Source organism: Rutidosis leptorrhynchoides, chromosome 8, assembly GCF_046630445.1.
Source record: "Rutidosis leptorrhynchoides isolate AG116_Rl617_1_P2 chromosome 8, CSIRO_AGI_Rlap_v1, whole genome shotgun sequence".
Taxonomy (NCBI): domain Eukaryota; kingdom Viridiplantae; phylum Streptophyta; class Magnoliopsida; order Asterales; family Asteraceae; genus Rutidosis; species Rutidosis leptorrhynchoides.
The window spans coordinates 8,482,494-8,501,855 of record NC_092340.1 but is presented as its reverse complement, the minus strand read 5'-3'; the positions used below and the strand labels follow the sequence as shown (position 1 = coordinate 8,501,855).

General features: G+C 34.3%; 1 long non-coding RNA gene across 1 annotated transcript; it reads left to right on the top strand.

Annotated features, from left to right (window-relative positions):
• Positions 1 to 13,394: 13,394 nt before the first annotated feature.
• LOC139861264 (uncharacterized) lies at positions 13,395 to 16,092 on the top strand. The gene is made up of 3 exons (XR_011763698.1): positions 13,395 to 13,628; positions 15,290 to 15,348; positions 15,917 to 16,092. It is a non-coding gene; the product is annotated as an uncharacterized lncRNA (long non-coding RNA).
• Positions 16,093 to 19,362: the final 3,270 nt, after the last annotated feature.

Below are 19,362 nucleotides of genomic sequence, written 5' to 3'. Positions count from 1 at the left end.
GTGTACTGATGCAACGCTCAAGGGTTATCACTTATGCCTCCCAACAATTGAAGATTCACGAGCGGAACAACATTACTCATGATCTCGAACTTGGAGCCGTTGTCTTTACGCTTAAATTGTGGAGGCACTATTTGTATGGAACTAAGAGCACTATCTTCACCGATCACAAGAGTCTCCAACACATCTTTGATCAGAAGCAATTGAATATGAGACAGCGTCGATGGATCAAGATGCTAAACGACTATGATTGTGAACTTCGCTATCATCTTGGCAAGGCCAATGTTGTAGCTGACGCTTTGAGCCGAAAGGAGAGGATGGTACCTCTTCATGTTAGGGCTCTGAACATCACCATCCATTCGAACCTTAACAGCCAGATCCGAGTAGCCCAAGATGAGGCTCTCAAGAAGGAGAATATAACTCATGAACATTTGAACATACTTGTCTCTCGATTCGAGGTTAGGGAGACTGGACTCCGATGTTATGCCGGAAGGATTTGGGTACCTCTTTATGGAGATCTAGGGAACCTTATACTTGATGAAGCACACAAATCGAGATATTCGATTCACCCCGGAGCGGGCAAAATGTACCACGACCTTAAAGAACAGTATTGGTGGCCGAATCTTAAGAAGGACGTTGCAACTTATGTTGGTAAGTGTTTGACTTGCTCGAAGGTTAAAGCCGAGCATCAGAGACCCTCTGGATTACTTCAACAGCCAGAAATCCCACAATGGAAGTGGGAAAGAATAACAATGGATTTCATTACCAAGCTGCCAAAGACGGTGGGCGGACACGATACCATCTGGGTTATTGTTGACCGTCTTACCAAATCTGCACACTTTTTAGCCATGAAGGAAACGGATACAATGGAGAGACTTGCTCAATTATACATCAAAGAGGTTATATCTCGTCATGGTGTACCTTTATCGATCATCTCAGATCGCGATCCCCGTTTTGCTTCTAGATTTTGGCATTCTTTGCAAGAAGCCATGGGAACTCGTCTCGACATGAGTACGGCATATCACCCATAGACCGACGGGCAAAGTGAACGAACAATTCAGACCTTGGAAGACATGTTGTGTGCATGTGTCATTGATTTCGGAAAGGCTTGGGAAAGTCATTTGCCGTTAGCCAAATTCTCGTACAACAACAGTTATCACTCAAGCATTTATGCTGCACCTTTTGAAGCATTGTATGGCCGCAAGTGACAATCTCCTATTTGTTGGGCTGAAGTAGGCGAAAATCAAATCACCGGACCCGAGGTAGTCCATGAAACAACAGAGAAGATTGCTCAGATTCAAGCGAGACTTAAGACTACCCGCGATCGTCAAAAGAGTTATGCCGATCTTAAACGTAAAGACTTTGAATTCAACGTTGGTGACCATATTATGTTGAAGGTTGCACCTTGGAAAGGTGTGATTCATTTTGGAAAACGCGGAAAGTTAAACCCGCGGTACATTGGTCCTTTCAAAATCTTGGAGCGTGTTGGACCCGTTGCTTGCCGTTTGGATTTACCAGCACAATTGAGCTCAGTTCATCCTACCTTCCACATGTCAAAATTGAAGAAGTGTCTTGCTGCACCTGAACTTATCATACCACTTGAGGAACTTACGATTGATGACAAACTCCACTTTGTGGAAGAGCCTGTTGAAATTATGGATCGTGAGATCAAAACTTTGAAATGCAACAAGATTTCGATCGTTCAAGTACGATGGAATGCCAAATGAGGACCTGAGTTTACTTGGGAGCGAGAGGATCAAATGATGCAGAAGTATCCTCACCTTTTCCCGACTCTTCTATCTACCTCAGCTTAAATTTCGGGATGAAATTTTCTTTAACAGGTGGGTAATGTAACGACCTTGGATTTTCTAACGTTTACTTATTAATATTTATTATTAATACTTGTGATTAAACGAATGTATTGTTATACATTTACTTGTTTCCATGATTGATCATACTTAACTTTTGAATGCCCGAAACGTCTTTGTGACACACATACATTACACGAATAATATTTTTGAGTATTATTTACATTCATGATTAATTTATTAATCATTTTAATTAACTATGGTTACTAGTTAATTACTTGGGCTTTTGTTGGATTTATTTGTTAATTACTTGAACATGGGCTTTTATTAATAGTTAATGGACTTAAGAGCCCACCCTACATCTTTAATGGACTAAGTTAGCCCATCACATATTGCAAGTATTACTTCCAAACCTAACTAGATGAATAAATACATAAGGAATCTAGTTACAACACCATTACACCATGATCCCCATGCAAGCTCATCTATTAACCATCTTTTTAGTCAAATGCATGTAAAGACCTTGTGGATTTTTCTCTCCCCCTCTCCCCTTGCAAAAGCCGATGTCCATATGGCCTTGGGAGAAGTTTTTGTTTTCAAATCTTGATTACATACTCACTTGTATCCTCATTTCTCACACACACACAAAAATTACTTGCAACTTTTCTCTTTTTTTTTTCTCCATTCTTGTAAGTAACAAGTTTATTCTTCTCTTCTTTTTCTTACAAAAACTGAAACCAACAACACTAATCATCATCATTCTTTGTTGTTGTTTGATTACTTGTTCTTTGTTGTAGCTTACTTACTTGTTATTGTAGTTATTACTTATTAGTATTTAAGAATCAAACTCTTTAGTTTGTTCTCCATTTATCTTGTATTTACAAGAACATAAGAGAGCTTAAACTTTCAAGTTTATGTTCTACATTTAAAGTTTTAAAAGATTAAAGTTCATGAGTTAAAACCATACTTGAAATTCATGAAGTAAACATAAAGTTTACTTTCTAAAGATCAAGACTTAGGCTTGAATCTTTAAAAGTATGAAACCCATGAACTTATTACTTGTGTATTTAGATTATTTCTTTATTTTATGTACTTTAAAGTTGTGATTTGGTCAAGTATTACAAGTTAGTCTTGATCTCATACTTCTTGGAACTAAAAGTTAACTTTAAGATTTCAAGAACATGGAAGTGTAACTCTTTAGTTATAACTTCATATATTTATGTAAGATCTAAGTTTATGTAGCTTATGGTCTTCTAAATTTGTCATAATCAAGAGCTTATGAGCTTACATACACTTTACAAGATGATAATCTAAGTTTTGTAACTTATGGTTTCATTAAAGTAAAGATTCAAGTATTAATACTTAGGATTTAACTTAATAACCTTAGATCTAGACTTTTGAGTCTTGGATCTTCAAGATCTAACTAAGAACTATGTTCTACATCTTAAGATCTTGATTAGTTAGTTTACTTTCAAGTTTGTAGTTCAATATTACCTTTATATTTCATGTATGTGTTAAATCTAAGACTTTGATGCAACTTTGATTCATCAAGACACTTGCAACACTTAATTGAGTTGTGCTACTTGTCTTAGACTTACATTTGGGTTATTATGGTCAAAACTTGATAAAGATGATGTAAACACATCAACGAGTTGTACACTTGAAGCTATATGCATCAAGGATGAGAACCGTGATAAGCATCGAGTACCAAGAAACCCCGGAACCTACTGTTTTATTGTTTCTGTGTCTGACCCGTACGACTTGGGCTAATGTAAATATTCAGATAACTCTGTTCGATTAGATAACTTTTCATTTAGGACTCGTCTTAATCCGAGTTACGGTTTAGGATTTATGGCCCTCCGATCGTCACTATGTCCTTTTAACGTTGTGCTGAAAATTTTGACCTACTCGTACTTAGACCATCGCCACGGTCAAACGAAGAAGAGTTTGCTTTTGGAATTTTTACCACAACTAAAGGACTCATATACGGAGCCATGACCACTGGTCTCACCTTATTTCAGTAGGTATAGAGGCCGTGGTGACTGATCCAAGTCAGCCTTTGTTTTAAACTCTTTTCTAGAACGAAACTTACTTTACACCTTTTGTTTGATGATGAATGATGATGACCTTTAAGACCTTATTTATGTACTCTTAAACCTATTGGGATGATTTACTGACTTAGTACTATTTGACTTAGGTTGAGGACTTTCCGGACCTACGTACTTGCTTATTTCCTGACTCGACTTTACCACTACTTTACCACTGTGAGTTATAGCATCCCTTTTTACTTTAACTATTTTGGGAACTGAGAATACATGCGCATTTTACATTTTACATACTAGGCACGAGTACTTAAACTTATATATGTGTGGGTTATACAACGGCATAAACATTCCCTTTAGCTCGGTAACGTTTAGTAATTGGTTTTTGAACCGGTGAACGCGAATCTTAGATATGGATCCATAGGGTTTGACATCCCCACTCGGGCTAGTCGCGCTAGCATTTAACAAGTGTTTAATACTTCGTATACATACGCACTTGCCAAGTGTACTTTCAGGGGGTATAAACGTTAAGTTAGTTACCAAGTGCCCACGGTTAAACATATACTTTAACATACTGTTTTGAAACGCTCTTTATAGCACTGAAATCTCGTGGCCTACCTTACATTACTGTTATACTTAAACTATAGCTCACCAACCTTTGTGTTGACGTTTTTAAGCATGTTTTTCTCAGGTGCTTAAGGTTGCTTCCGCTGTATACTAGTCTTGCTGTAGACACCCGCTGCTCTAGAGTTATCACCGCATGAACTGTTTATCTTGCATTCATAACTTTAATACTTTTTAACTATGATTTGTAATGACCTGAGGGTCACGTACTATTTCTAATTGCTTCTGTTCATTGAGGCATACTTTTGATGTAAAACATTTGACGTTGGTTATGACGTCACCTGATGGTCCGTACATGATGATTTAGTACGGGGCATCACATAATTGACACTAATCCTAAAGATAGATCTATTGAGCCTAACAAACCTCATCCAATGTACCAGATGCTTTAGTACTTCGAGTTTTTATATCATGTCCGATGGATATCCCGGAATGATGGGGATATTCTTATATGCATCTTGTTAATGTCGGTTACCAGGTGTTCAATCCATATGAATGATTTTTGTCTCTATGCATGGGATGTTTATTTATGAGAAATGGAAATGAAAATTCTTGTGGTCTATTAAAATAATGAAAATGAATGATTATGATAAACTAATGAACTTACCAACCTTTTGGTTGACACTTTAAAGCATGTTTATTCTCAGGTACAAAAGAAATCTTCCACTGTGCATTTGTTCATATTAGAAATATTACTTGGAGTCATTCATGACATATTTCAAAAGACATTGCATTTGAGTCGTCGATTCATCAAGATTATTACTAAGCCAATTATAGTTGGATATATTATGAAATGGTATGCATGCTGTCAACTGTCGATGTAATGAAAGTTTGTCTTTTAAAAACGAATGCAATGTTTGTAAAATGTATCATATTGAGGTCAAGTACCTCACGATGTAACCAAATGTAATGTATTCGTCCAGATGGATTAGGACGGGTCGTTAGATATATATATTATATATATGATACCTAAACATATCACATATACAATCTAAACTTCTTCTTCTCCTTTCTTCATCATCACCATAGCCGTAACCAACGGCCACGTTACAACCACCATCTAATGTTTTCATTTTCTCATTTCTGAATTCGTTTACAATCAAAAACCCACTCAACACCCAGCTTGTTTTCTTGTTTCTGTCGATGAAGCTATACCTTCACAAACACATAATGGAATAACTCATATCACTTGTACCATCTTCACTCATCCTCTCTCTTGGACAAGCATCATCACTGGAGCCACCGTCAACACCTTGAACCAAACCTCCACCACCTCACAACCGCCAACCCTCAGCCACCTTAAGCCACTAAACCGTCATTATTATTATTATTATTATTATTATTATTATTATTATTATTATTATTATTATTATTATTATTATTATTATTATTATTATTATTATTATTATTCATATATTATATTTTTTTTTCTTCCTTCTCGAAGGCTGCTGCTATGGCAGCCATTGTTACTCCAATTCCTTCCCGGTTTATTCAACAAAGATGTGAAGATAATGAGTAACATGGTAGTAATTGTAATAAGATTGATGATGATGTTTCCTTTATGCTATTGGTTAAAACCGAACCCCACACGCACTTGTTAAAGTGGTAGGGTGTTACACAGTTATTTATATTTCCAGCGAATTATGCAAGGAATATTAGGCCAATTGGACTTTTAATGGACTCCTTCATTTTACTAGTATCTAGGTTGGGCTAGTGGGAGGATCCATTTAATCAAACAATTAGATTTTAATGTGGGATCATTTAAAAACGTTATTAGGCCGTGAACCCAGCTCAGATTGTTCTGATGGGCTGCTATGTTAGACGAATGAAGATGATATATGATGTTACAGCGACGAGATTGTATGATTTATGTATGATAACGACGATGATGATGATGATAGTTTATGGTGGATGATAATGACAAAGATTGATGATAGTGTTTCTGTGATGTTGATCGAATGGTAAAACATATTTGATAGTGATGATATACAGTGACTACGAGAATGATTGAATGATGATAATGAATTGGGTTGTAGAAGAAGAAGATGAAAACGGATGAAGAGTTAAATAAAATTAATTTATGTATTATATCAGATAGATACGAACGGAAGGATGGTTGAGGGTGTGGTTTGAGTACGAAAGGTCACTGGTTCAAGCCCGAACTATGACAATATTTTTAGGAAGCTTACTCTTTGAGGTAGTTAAATTATTATTATTATTATTATTATTATTATTATTATTATTATTATTATTATTATTATTATTATTATTATTATTATTATTATTATTATTATTATCGTCATCATTATTATTAATTAAAATTATTATGTTATTAAGATTAACATTATTAGTAAAATTATTATTTTTATCATTATTATCATGATTAGTATTATTATTACTCATTATTAGTATTAGGTATTATTATCAATATTATTGTTTTCATTATAAAAATGAAATAACTTATTATTATTATTAAAGATTATCATTATCATTTTTATTATTAGTATTATCATTATCAATAAAGTTATTATTATTATTATTATTATTATTATTATTATTATTATTATTATTATTATTATTATTATTATTATTAGTAAATCATTATTATCAAAACTATCATTTTAACGAATAACTATATATAACATGTAATTTAAGATATAATATGAGTATACGTTTTTAAATAGAATTTAGTATAAATTCTATATAACCACAAATATATAAATAATATATATTAATAAATGAAATTATATGATTTCCATTATATGTTTTAATAGATATACAATTGATATAGGTTCATGAATCCGAGGCCAATCCTGCAATGTTCAGTATCGTCGTATGAATATTTTTACTACAAAATATCGTATTGTGAGTTTCATTTGCTCCCTTTTTAAATTCTTTTGCAATATATATTTTTGGGACTGAGAATACATGTGCTGCTTTTATAAATGCTTTACGAAATAGACACAAGTGATCGAAACTACATTCTATGGTTGGATTATCAAACCGAATATGCCCCGTTTTAGCTTGGTAGCCTAAGAATTGGTGTTTATTATAATTTCCACCAATTGACGTGAATCCTAAAGATAGATCTATGGGCACTAACAAGCCCCAGTCAGAGAATTTGAACTGCTTTAGTACTTCGATTTATCATGTCCGATGTGAGTCCCGGAATGATGGGGATATTCTATATGCATCCTGTTAAGGTCGGTTACCAGGTGTTCACCGTATGAATGAATTTTAATTCGCGAGTTACGCGTGTCAATATATAAATTCTTGTGGTCTATTAAAATGATGAAAATGAATGATTATGATAAACTAATGAACTCACCAACCTTTTGGTTGACACTTTAAAGCATGTTTATTCTCAGGTATGAAAGAAATCTTCCACTGTGCATTTGCTCATATTAGAGATATTACTTGGAGTCATTCATGACATATGTCAAAAGACGTTGCATTCGAGTCGTTGAGTTCAACAAGATTATTATTAAGTCGTTGATAGTTTGATATATTATGAAATGGTATGCATGTCTGTCAACTTTTGATGAAATGAAAGTTTGTCTTTTAAAAACGAATGCAATGTTTGTAAAATGTATCATATAGAGGTCAAGTACCTCGTGATGTAACCAAATGTAATGTATTCGTCCAGGTGGATTAGGACGGGTCGTTAAATTTGGTATCAGAGCGGTGGTCTTAGCGAACCAGGTCTTGCATTAGTGTGTCTAACTGATAGTTGTTTAGATGCATTAGTGGGTCTGGACTTCGACCGTGTCTGCATGTCAAAAGTTTTGCTTATCATTTCGTGTCAAAAATTACCTGCTTATCATCCTTAGGAGATTACCTGCTTATCATTCTTAGTCTAAACATGTTTTACTGCATTGACTGAATGAATAGTGTATAGAAAAAATTCATATCTTAGCGTATCTGATAATTCATATCTTAGCGCATCTGTTACTGTAGACTTATCTGACATATGCTGAAAATTCCTCCGTAGTCTATGAAATCTTTAGTACTATATATATAGATATTCTATGTAGTTAGAATATCATCTAATATTCGAAAATCATTACATATCGAAAACCCTTTCTCTAACCGTACAAGAAGGAACCCGCAACTAGTTCAAGTTCCTCGAATTCCGACAGCTATTCCGATATGGATACTCATCTGAGCTCCGAAAACAGTGTGACCGGAATGGATCAACTAATTAGCCATCATTTATTCTGGATGAATTAGAGATGGGTTCGTAATATATATATATATATATATATATATATATATATATATATATATATATATATATATATATGTATATATATATATATATATATATATATATATATGTATATATATGTATATATATATATATATATATATATATATATGTATATATATATATATATGTATATATATATATATATATATATATATATATATGTATATATATATATATATATATATGTATATATATATATATGTATATATATGTATATATATATGTATATATATGTATATATATATATATACATACATATGTATATATATATGTATATACATGTATATATATATATATATACATACATATGTATATATATATATATATATATATACATACATATATATATACATATACATATATATATATATATATATATATATATATATATATATATATATATATATATATATATATATATATATATATATATATATATATATATATATATATATATATATATATCACACGGTTCTCAAAGCAGAGGAGGAAGGGTGGGCAGCATGTACCACGAGCCCTCTGTCCCACACATCTATCCAGAAGCAAGTGTAGTTCACCGGTTCCATCGAGTGCTCCTATCTGTCGGCAAAGATCGTGTGAGTGTGCAGTTATGCTTGAATTGGAGATGGGTTCGTAGTCTACTTAATCAATGGAGACAAGAAAAAGGAGATTCCTTCTACCAATCGAATTCACCTCTTGGCAAGGAACATAAAGCACTTACCGGTGAACCCATTCAAAACACCATTTTCACACTCATTTCCAGAATATCTCGCCACGATTATATTCTATCTAAAATTCTAAACCTTATTCATTCACTCGTTCCAACTGACAATCCTCCCGGAATAATATAAGAAGTCAACGAACTTCTCGCTCGAGTAATTAATTTGGAGAATATGGTGCAAAACTTACCAGCTTCAGCAACATCATCGGCACCAACAGTACCATCAATAAACAGCACCAGTACCATTAACAATCCATGCCTCAACACCTCATTATGTACCTCGAGTATAATCATCATTCTACGTATCGTTCTACATCAATTATCTTCGTTCTTCATGGCGATTATGTAATCTCTAATGTTTTAGAGAATATGTATTCTAGTTCTAACGGTAAATCAAATAAGATTAATATTATATTAACTCATTAAATCTATGATTTCATCTGAAGAAAATATATATGTAAGTATATTTTTATAAAGATTGTAATTAAAAATTCTTTCGTACAAACTGTTAATGGTGAAAATATTTTAACTGGTAGGTAATACCCGAGGAATATTTAGATTTCACATTAATAAGTTACATTGTACATTCTTCGAATCTGATTCAACAGTCATTTACTATCCTACTTACATGCACAAGATATACGAATCCGTTCACCACAAAATAACCATTTTCATTCAATTTCATATTTGAATTTTGACTTACCAGAATCCAACAAGTGGCATAATGAATAAAACATTTGACATAATAAAATTTGTTAGAAACAAACAAATTAACTATGAGAAATTCTGTTAAGAATCCACGCTAACAAAATCCTAGCTAAATGTTTCTAGCTAACTGTTAATTCCTTATTACATTTATTTATCGTAATTTATTTATCGCAATTTTAATTCTCGCAATTTTGTTTATGGTCATTTAATTTCTGTTATTTATTTTACACACTTTAAATATCGGGACACGTATACAATGTTTTGACATATCATATCGATGCATCTATATATATTATTTAGAATAACCATAGACACTCTATATGCGGTAATGATCGAGTTAGCTATTACAGGGTTGTGGTTGATTCTATAATAATATATATACTTTGAGTTGTGATCGAGTCTGAGACATGTATATAACGGGTCACTATATAACGGGTCACGACACGTATTAATTAATTCGAATATTATATATTAAACTATATATGAATTGTTGAACTACAAATTGTGGACTGCTAACTATGGACTGTCAACATTGGACAATTAAAATGAATTAAAATATTGATTATAACATATGGAACTAAACAATTCTTCAAGTTTGCCACTTGATTTCATCTTAAACCTCATTTGTATCTTGACGATTACAATCAGCGTTCAAACCTTTCATGATTCTTGAAAACACCTCAATCGAAAGGATGAATCAACTGCATCTCATCTACGGAAGGAAAGATTTATGCATATAGTTATGCACCTGAAAAACTCTCGGAAACTGAGTAAACGTTTAACACGTAGCTGTGCTAATTTCTTTAGCGTTATTATTACTGAAAATAACTTTGCAACTCCTGTTCGAGATAGCCAGTTTTGTCACAGCTCCAGCAAGTCAACTTCGACTTTTCGTTCAAAACAACCTTATTATAACCTTGATATATATGCGTGCTCTTTTATGGTTACCGGAGAACCTTTTATATTCCACCATATTACCAGCAGACGTACCAACAACCTCGTTGCTTCTTGGCTTAAATCTCTCCGACAAATCACCATGTTTATCTATTGAAGTCTTATCATGAACTTATCAGCATCTTGTAACGATAATTACCATACCAACTACCGAGAATTATCAACCATTATTCTCGAATCTCGCAGCGTTTTCACTTCAACAGTTATATATATATATATATATATATATATATATATATATATATATATATATATATATATATATATATATATATATATATAACGTGTAACTTCTGGAAATTTTTATCATCAATTCTGAAATTCTAAAAAGCAACCAGCCTATGAATCAATACTCTAAATGTTGAAAAGGCTGAATGAAGCAGCAGAAATTGTAGACGACCTTAACCGTCGGAAGTTTGATGATAAAAAATAGTATGTTGGCAAAGCTCAGAAAAGTTGGAACTGGAAAACGGATTGAGCAAACTATGAAGAAGGTTGTGGACAAATCACAAAGACTAAACCTGCATTCAAAGAATCTAAATGATTCAGTATCTACTGAAGTCATTAACGAATACCTTACTCCTGACTCTAAACTCTCGCAGACAAATCTTCTTCATCATCCTACGATATTAGAAATTCTAAGGTATCATCGTATCTTTCATTATAAATATCCTCGATATTTCTGAAGATATTTTCATAACTATTCTTATCTGAAATCATTTATCTCTTCGCAATATCAGTGTTACATCAGAAAGAAAACAGTTTTAGTTTCTAAATTCTGAAAAATTCAAACTTAATATATGAATGTTATTGAAGTAGTGTTGGGAACTGAAGTATGAGTTAGTATAATATAATGACACTTGATCAACGTGATTATATTACAGTAAGTCATGCTGTGTTTCTAATGGAACTTGATGATTCACAGACCATAACGTCATCAGATGCCATATTACACGACTCTTACATTCTACCTAATCTCTGAACATATCAAGAACATATCTTCCTGATAGTTCTATCTTTTCTCCTGAATTCTGGTAATTTAACCAATCAAGATCGTGCTATTACAATTTCTCTCTTAGAACATCAGTCATGTTCATTCGAAACTTCATATCTACGAATTCTGGACCATTATACGCTTGACTTAAAATCTGGAAGAGGAAACAAAAGTATGAATTGAGGGAGAAAGAATTGAAAGTGTGAGTTGTGGAAATAAGGAAAAGAAGGAAATAGATTTATAGTGAAATATCCAACAGAGCAATCAAAACAGATTATCGCATTTACCAAAGAGAATCTTAATAACCAAATCTTATTACGAAGATTTTCTTTAAATCCCTTAAATTCCGAAAATCAACCGTGACTACATCACCGGTTAAGACGAACTTGCATTTACTCATTTCATTCTTTTGTGATAGTTTCACTCGTACTCTTCGAGTAGTCGAATTATCTTATCCATATTACTCAACAGTAATAAAACTCTATTTATCAGCTCATATTCTTCAGGAAAACATTCTTATTGTGAACCATGATGATCCCACTCAAATTTCGGGACGAAATTTCTTTAACGGGTAGGTACTGTGATGAACCGAAAATTTCTGACCAAATTTAAACTTAATTTCATATGATCTCGACACGATAAGCAAAGTCTGTAATGTTAAGTCTCAAAAATTTTGAACTATTTTATGAAATCAATTGACCTTCGACCATTCCCGATGATTCACGAACAATTATTTGTAAATAGATATGCGTGTATATATATATAAATAATAATTGGAAATGTAATTTGAAATATTATATATTGTTGTTATAAGTAATTATGTGAAATAAAATAAAAAAAAATAAATATTACAATAATTATTATTTCAAACATATCTATAAATAAATAAAGTATATTAAAAATAAATATTAAATGATTGTAATACTCGTTGGATGTTTCGATTATTATTTAGAGAAGTTTAATTCGAACTTATGTGATTTTAAAATAAACGGTGATCCGAAAATGAGTTATATAAATTATAGGCTTATTAAAAATGTATTTATGAGCTAATTGTTAAATTTGAACACTTTTTGTAACATCCTGGATTCGGGCTTAGGTAAAATTTACTTTTTTGCCCTTAAGTGTTTTTAAGCGCCTTATAATGAAATAATTATTTATTAATTGTTTATATAATTTTATTAGTTCATTGGGTTCATTTTATGACCAGACTCTCGAAACCATTTTTATTATTTATTTATGACATTGTTTGGTGTACCGAATCGAATATGAAAAATATCTAAAAACGGTTAAATACCCGTGTGTTATCGGGTATGAGTTTAATTACCCATTTAAGGTTAGGACCGCCCCCTATTTCATTTTAGTTCCATGTTTCTGTTTCTCTCTTCTCCTCCTCTCGTTCCCATCGACCCTAAACCATCAAAGAACCCTAGCTTCTTAAATTAAGGAAGATCATAAGAAGTGCAAGCCCTAAATTCATTTTGTGCATCATCATCATCATTATGTAAACAAGGTTTGTCTTCTTTTATTTAGTTTTTGATTCTTAAAATTTGGGTTCTTGAGTTAATTAATGAAAAATGCAATTTTGCTTGATTCATGTTCTAATTAAGTTGTTAATCTAGTTTTTGCGTTTGATTATTGCTATATACATGTTAGTGGTTAATTGCATGTTTGTAATTTGACAAAAAACAGTAAGAACATTGAAATTGGGGTTGAAACCCATTAAAAAAAAAAGAAACAGCGCTGCTATTTGCAGCAGCTACTGCGCAGCTTCTGCTACTGTTTTTGACTGTTTCTGACCACCGTTGGCGAGCAGCGGTGGTGGCGTGGCATGCCGCCTGCTGCCGCCCGCTGTCGCCTGCTGTTTCTGCTGCTGTTGCAGCCATTTTGCTGCTGATTTGCAGCGGTTTTCGCTGCTGTTCACCCGCGTGGTGCGCAGCTCGTTGCTCGTACCTTTGATATTTTTTGGTGGTTCGTGTGTTGAATGGTTCGCCCAATTAGTCGTGACTCGTTTGTATGATATTGTGTTAATTTGTTTGACCATTTAAACCTTGACCCGTTTGTATAAATTTGAGACTTTTAGTAATTGGGTCGAAATAAGTATAATGGTATGTGCACGAGATCGTGTGATTATTAGTGTAATAATGTATTATCGCATATGTTATATATATTGTGTGAATGTGTGGCGACCCACTCGTTTGGACATGTTTAGTGTATGTATATATTTATATATAAGTGTATGTGTATATATATTCTTGTATATATATGTGTGTATGATTGTGGACTTGTTTCTTGATCAAAGAACTGCTCGAAACACGATTTTTAGGGTCAAAAACCCGCTGGACAACAACATTTTTGTCGTTGTTCGGATGGTTATCTGCTGCAACATTTTGCTGCTGCTGTTGCAGCTTCATTGCTGCTGTTTGCAGCTGAAAGGCTGCTGTTTGCAGCCCTTTATGCTGTTACGCTGATGCGGTTCGCCCACCGTAGCGCGCAGCGGCTTGGCGTGGTTGCACCCCGATGACCCGTGCACTTGTTCTATGGTTCATGTGTTGATTTATTCGCTCGTTTAACCCCATTTGACCCGCTTGGACTATATTGTGTCAAAATGGGTATTTGTTGGTTTTGATACGTCCACGATGTCGCTTCAACTGTATATGCATGTTTCGATATTTTAAAATCGATTTTGAGCTTATTTTGGTTAAAGTGGGACAAATAGGTCATTAGTGTCCAGTTGTCCCATTTGTGTGACTTGGCAATGTGTGTGTGTATATATATATATATACATATATGGATATATACATGTGCAAATATGTATATATGCTCGAACGCCCATTTTGACCATTGTCGTGTTCGTTATAATATTTCGTGCATCGTTATAACGACTTTAATATATATATATATATATATATATATATATATATATATATATATATATATATATATATATATATATATATATGTTTTAGTATGTGATTTATTATGTACATTATATATATCTATGTATAAGTGCATGATGTGTTGAGAAATATATATATACATATATTGTTAAGATGCGACGTGATTTTTATATACATGTTTATATATAGAGAGGATATATATGTGTATATACATAGTGTAATATTGTTAGTAAATGTGATGTGATTTACTAACTTGTTCAGTATTTGTCCTCAGGTGATACAGACGAGGAGAAGACTCGGTGACATTATACTACCGAGTTTAGCTGACGATCGGTGAGTGGGTCTATCTAAGGATAGAGTTTGAGTAGCAAGCTACGCTACTGTCGTTTACTCTATTTTATTAGACTGTGGTTATATCCGATTGCCATGATTAGATATTTGATTGCCATGTTTAGATAATGGTTAACATGTTAGTGAATTATTACATGTTGATGATATTGTGTGATATTATTTGCACCGTGTTTGATGCCAGTCGGGCCTGGGGAGGCTGGGGACTCATAACCGAGCTTGGGGAGGTTAGAGTCCGTATGAGGTCAACCGAGCCTGGGGAGGTTGGGTCCAAAGGCTACTGATTGTGGATTATAGTTTGAATGACGCATCCCCTGCATCCGAATGACTATACTGTGAATCGAGTAGCGAGGACTATCGGTAGACTCTATCCCGATCAGCTAGGAGTCGTGTGCTCGTACAAGCTGCCGATCCTCATATTGTCTTTGTTTGTATGCTGTTAGGACGTTAGCATACTTTTATGTGGTTGCTGATTGATGCTTAAACTTGCTCTGTTAGATAGATCCATTCACTTAGCAGTTGTGCTAATTCCCCCACATTTCCACCCTTGCAGGTTCAGTACGATTGCATGTTAGATACCAGGGTGAAGATGGGATGCGGGATGATATGTTTGACAAGTCGAAACTCTGATGTCGTGTCTTTTGTTATTAGTGTCTTTGCTTAACGTAACACATGGTTTTTATATATGTAACAGACTTCTAATATTTGATATAATATTAATGTAATGTAATACAGATGTCGTGTATATTACGTGTCATATTTTATAAACAGGACTTCCGCTATGACTTTAAAAAAATGAAAAAAAAATAGGGTGTTACAATTGTGGGATCAGAGCGTGGATTTAGCAGCGTGTTCACGGAAGTGACATGTTCCCAAATCGTGTGTCGAGTCAAACATATCTTGGGGGATGGGTTAAGTGAATGAGATAGGTATAACGGTGTTAGTTGTTAGTTGCTAACCAATGTTATACTAAGCTTTGGTGTGAGATGTTGTGCAGTACAGGTATGACTGATAGTGACGGTGACGCTGTGACCCCCAACGCCCCTGGAACACTCAGATCTTCAGAGTACATATGTGTATTAGGTAAAGAATCTCAGAAACAGATTTCAGGGTTGTAAGGAATGATGTCTGGGTTGTAAGGTCAGTTACCAAGGGATTCCGGTCAGGTAATATGAGTTAAATATGAGTTAGAATAGTAAGTGCAGGTGGACACAAGTATGTACCTTTGGATCAGAAGGTTAGATAGTGTTGGGCGGGTGTTCATTTTTGCTAAGGTAAAACTGCAGAGGGTAAAAATAAATAAATAAATAATAAATAATAAAATAGTAATAATAACACGGGAAAAGGGGGTTCAGTTGGACAGTTGGTGGGTAGTTGACCCCTTAGGTATTGCGGGTTGAAATCATTCAGTAATTAAGGAACTCTTATGTATTTAACCCAGTAGAAGGACCAAGACGGGAAGGTACGGGTTCTATGTGAGGAGTAGGGTGTGATGGGTACGGGTCACCCTACTTCGCGATATGATTCTTTTGACGGTGAAATAGGTGAGTTGTGGTAATATAGATTAGAAATTTCAGTTATTACCATTCAGAGGTAGTTTTGGATGAATGGATCAGTGTATGTGACGCGAAGCATTTCGGTGTTCAGCAGAGCAGAGGTGGAGTTCTCGGGCGGGGTCTGGGGCACATATTTCTTCAGCGGGGTAATCTTCTGCTCTTGTGGTCGGACAAGAGGGAAGGAAATCCACAGTGGATACAGTTGGAGCATACTAGATGTGTCAGAGGCTAGTGATACATATGACGACTCGACTGCCGGTATGTGTTTATTACATTTTTGTATTTTTTTTATTACAGTTGGTAATATGTAGTTGCATATAGTAAGTCTTCAATGTGGAAATGTATGCTAGACATTTGTTGCTTGATATAGTGGGAACTGTTTAGATGGCCTTAGACTATTTTCCTGCTTAGTAGTGCATAGTGGCTTAATTATTGTAATAGGTTTCCATGCTAGTTGAGACAGGTTATTTGTCATGCATGCAACCTGTTGATGTGTTAGTATTGTTGTAATAAGTGCCATGCTTTAGCTATTGGATAGATATCCTGAATGCGATTGACCCGTTAGTCCAGATTTAGTTTATGCTGCTATGCAAGATCCGTTAGTGGGAATTAAGACTTGTAGGAAGTCTTTTTCTTTATCGTTGGCTATTAACCGGCGGGACACACGTGGTGCCCATAGGAACTGTTTTAGGGTCGTAGTTCCCTTATGACTTGACCAGAGACTTGATCCTTAGTTTGTGGCTGTGTGACGTGTAGTCTTTATGTTCGAAGAAAGTGACTGAACCAGTAGATGTGACTAGGCCTGTAGTATCTTGGTATGACTGGACTTGTTGTATAGGACCCGGTTGTCCTAAGGAACCGTCTTTCTTTCTTTGCCCTGACGTGACCTTGTGTGTGGTCCTTAGAATGTAAATGTAGGTGGTTCTCTTGTATTGGTCTCTTGAGTAGATAGAGACGAACTTTGACCAGACCGAGGAGTGAGTTTTGGGTGTGAGTTGATCCTAAGACTAGGGTGAGTGTCCGACTGTGAGTGAAGTTGTGATTAGTATTACTTAAGGATGAATCGATGTAATTGATAATACCATGATCGAGAATATTGTGACTATAGAGGACATAAAGAGAATTGTTGGAATTTACTAGTGTGTTGCGAAAGAAGGATTAGTTCGGTACATCTGAACAATGAAAATGTGCCAAGATAGTTGTAATCAGATAACAAATTTAGAAACCCCGAGTTTAGAATATATTTGTTATTAGTGGATTTTATAACTGTCAGTGATCAGAGTAAATATGACTGCGATGGATTGACGAATTTGATTAGGGTCTTGCTCCGAAATACCCGAAATAAAGGTATGATTTGGAATGATGTATTACGTCTGGCCAATGGAAATACATCATGGTAAATCATACAGTAGTTTCAGGAGTCGAAGGAGATGTAGTGGTTGATAGTCTGTTTTGAATTTTAGAGGATTTTGATCGAAAGTTGACCTAGCTGACTTGGTACTGATCGAGGTAATGTACCTAGACTTTGTGTAAGTTATTGGTTATATAGGTTTGAATTGTGGATTCTGATGGAATCATAACCTAGTGGTAACCTTTATGATGTAACTTTAGCAATGTCAGGTGCATGAATTAAGGTTTCTTGAGGGAAATGACCAGTAGACAATTACTCCCGGTATAGGATGACGGTTATTCTATACTCAGGATTCGTGATTTAGTGATTAGATTTGACTTGGAACTGTGTTAGTAAGTGGTTTTACGATGAATAAGTGGACCATGAATGCCATTTAGTCAATGAATTAGTGAGTGAACATCGGCAGGATTGAGCGAATTTTGACCAAATTCTTGAATATCAGGTTTGAAACAGGTATTAAATTACGGAATTTGGGTAACTTAGTGTAATCCTGGATGACTTAGCGATACTGTGGTGATGAAATTTGCTAAGTTTGTGTGTTCTAAGGTAAATGATAGCCATTAATCTACGTTTTAGACTGAGTTGATTTGGGAAATTCGATGAACGGTGACACGGGGATAACCCCAAATCATGAGTGATAGATATAATGTAGTGGGTCATTAGTGGTGACTCGAGAGGTTAGTGTGTAGAACCTAGACTTGCGGTGAAATTTTGGTGGTAATTCGTAAGATTGATGACATATCAAGTTTGTAATTCGGGCGGAATTAGACTTGTTCAGTTATTAGATAGCGGCAGGTTTTCAGTATTCAATTACTTTTGCAAGTGGTGAAGAAAATAATTTAGACCAGAGTGTGAGGAACGATCCAGATATCATGTAGTATAAGTAAATTTAGCGGGTCTTGACCCTTGGGCGGTAGTCTTATCAGATTATCGTGTTTGACTATTGACTTAGTGAGTTTTTACTTGACCAATGAGAGATGGATAGAACATTGTAACGTTTGTGGCCGTAAGACGTGAAATGACTTGGGTCTC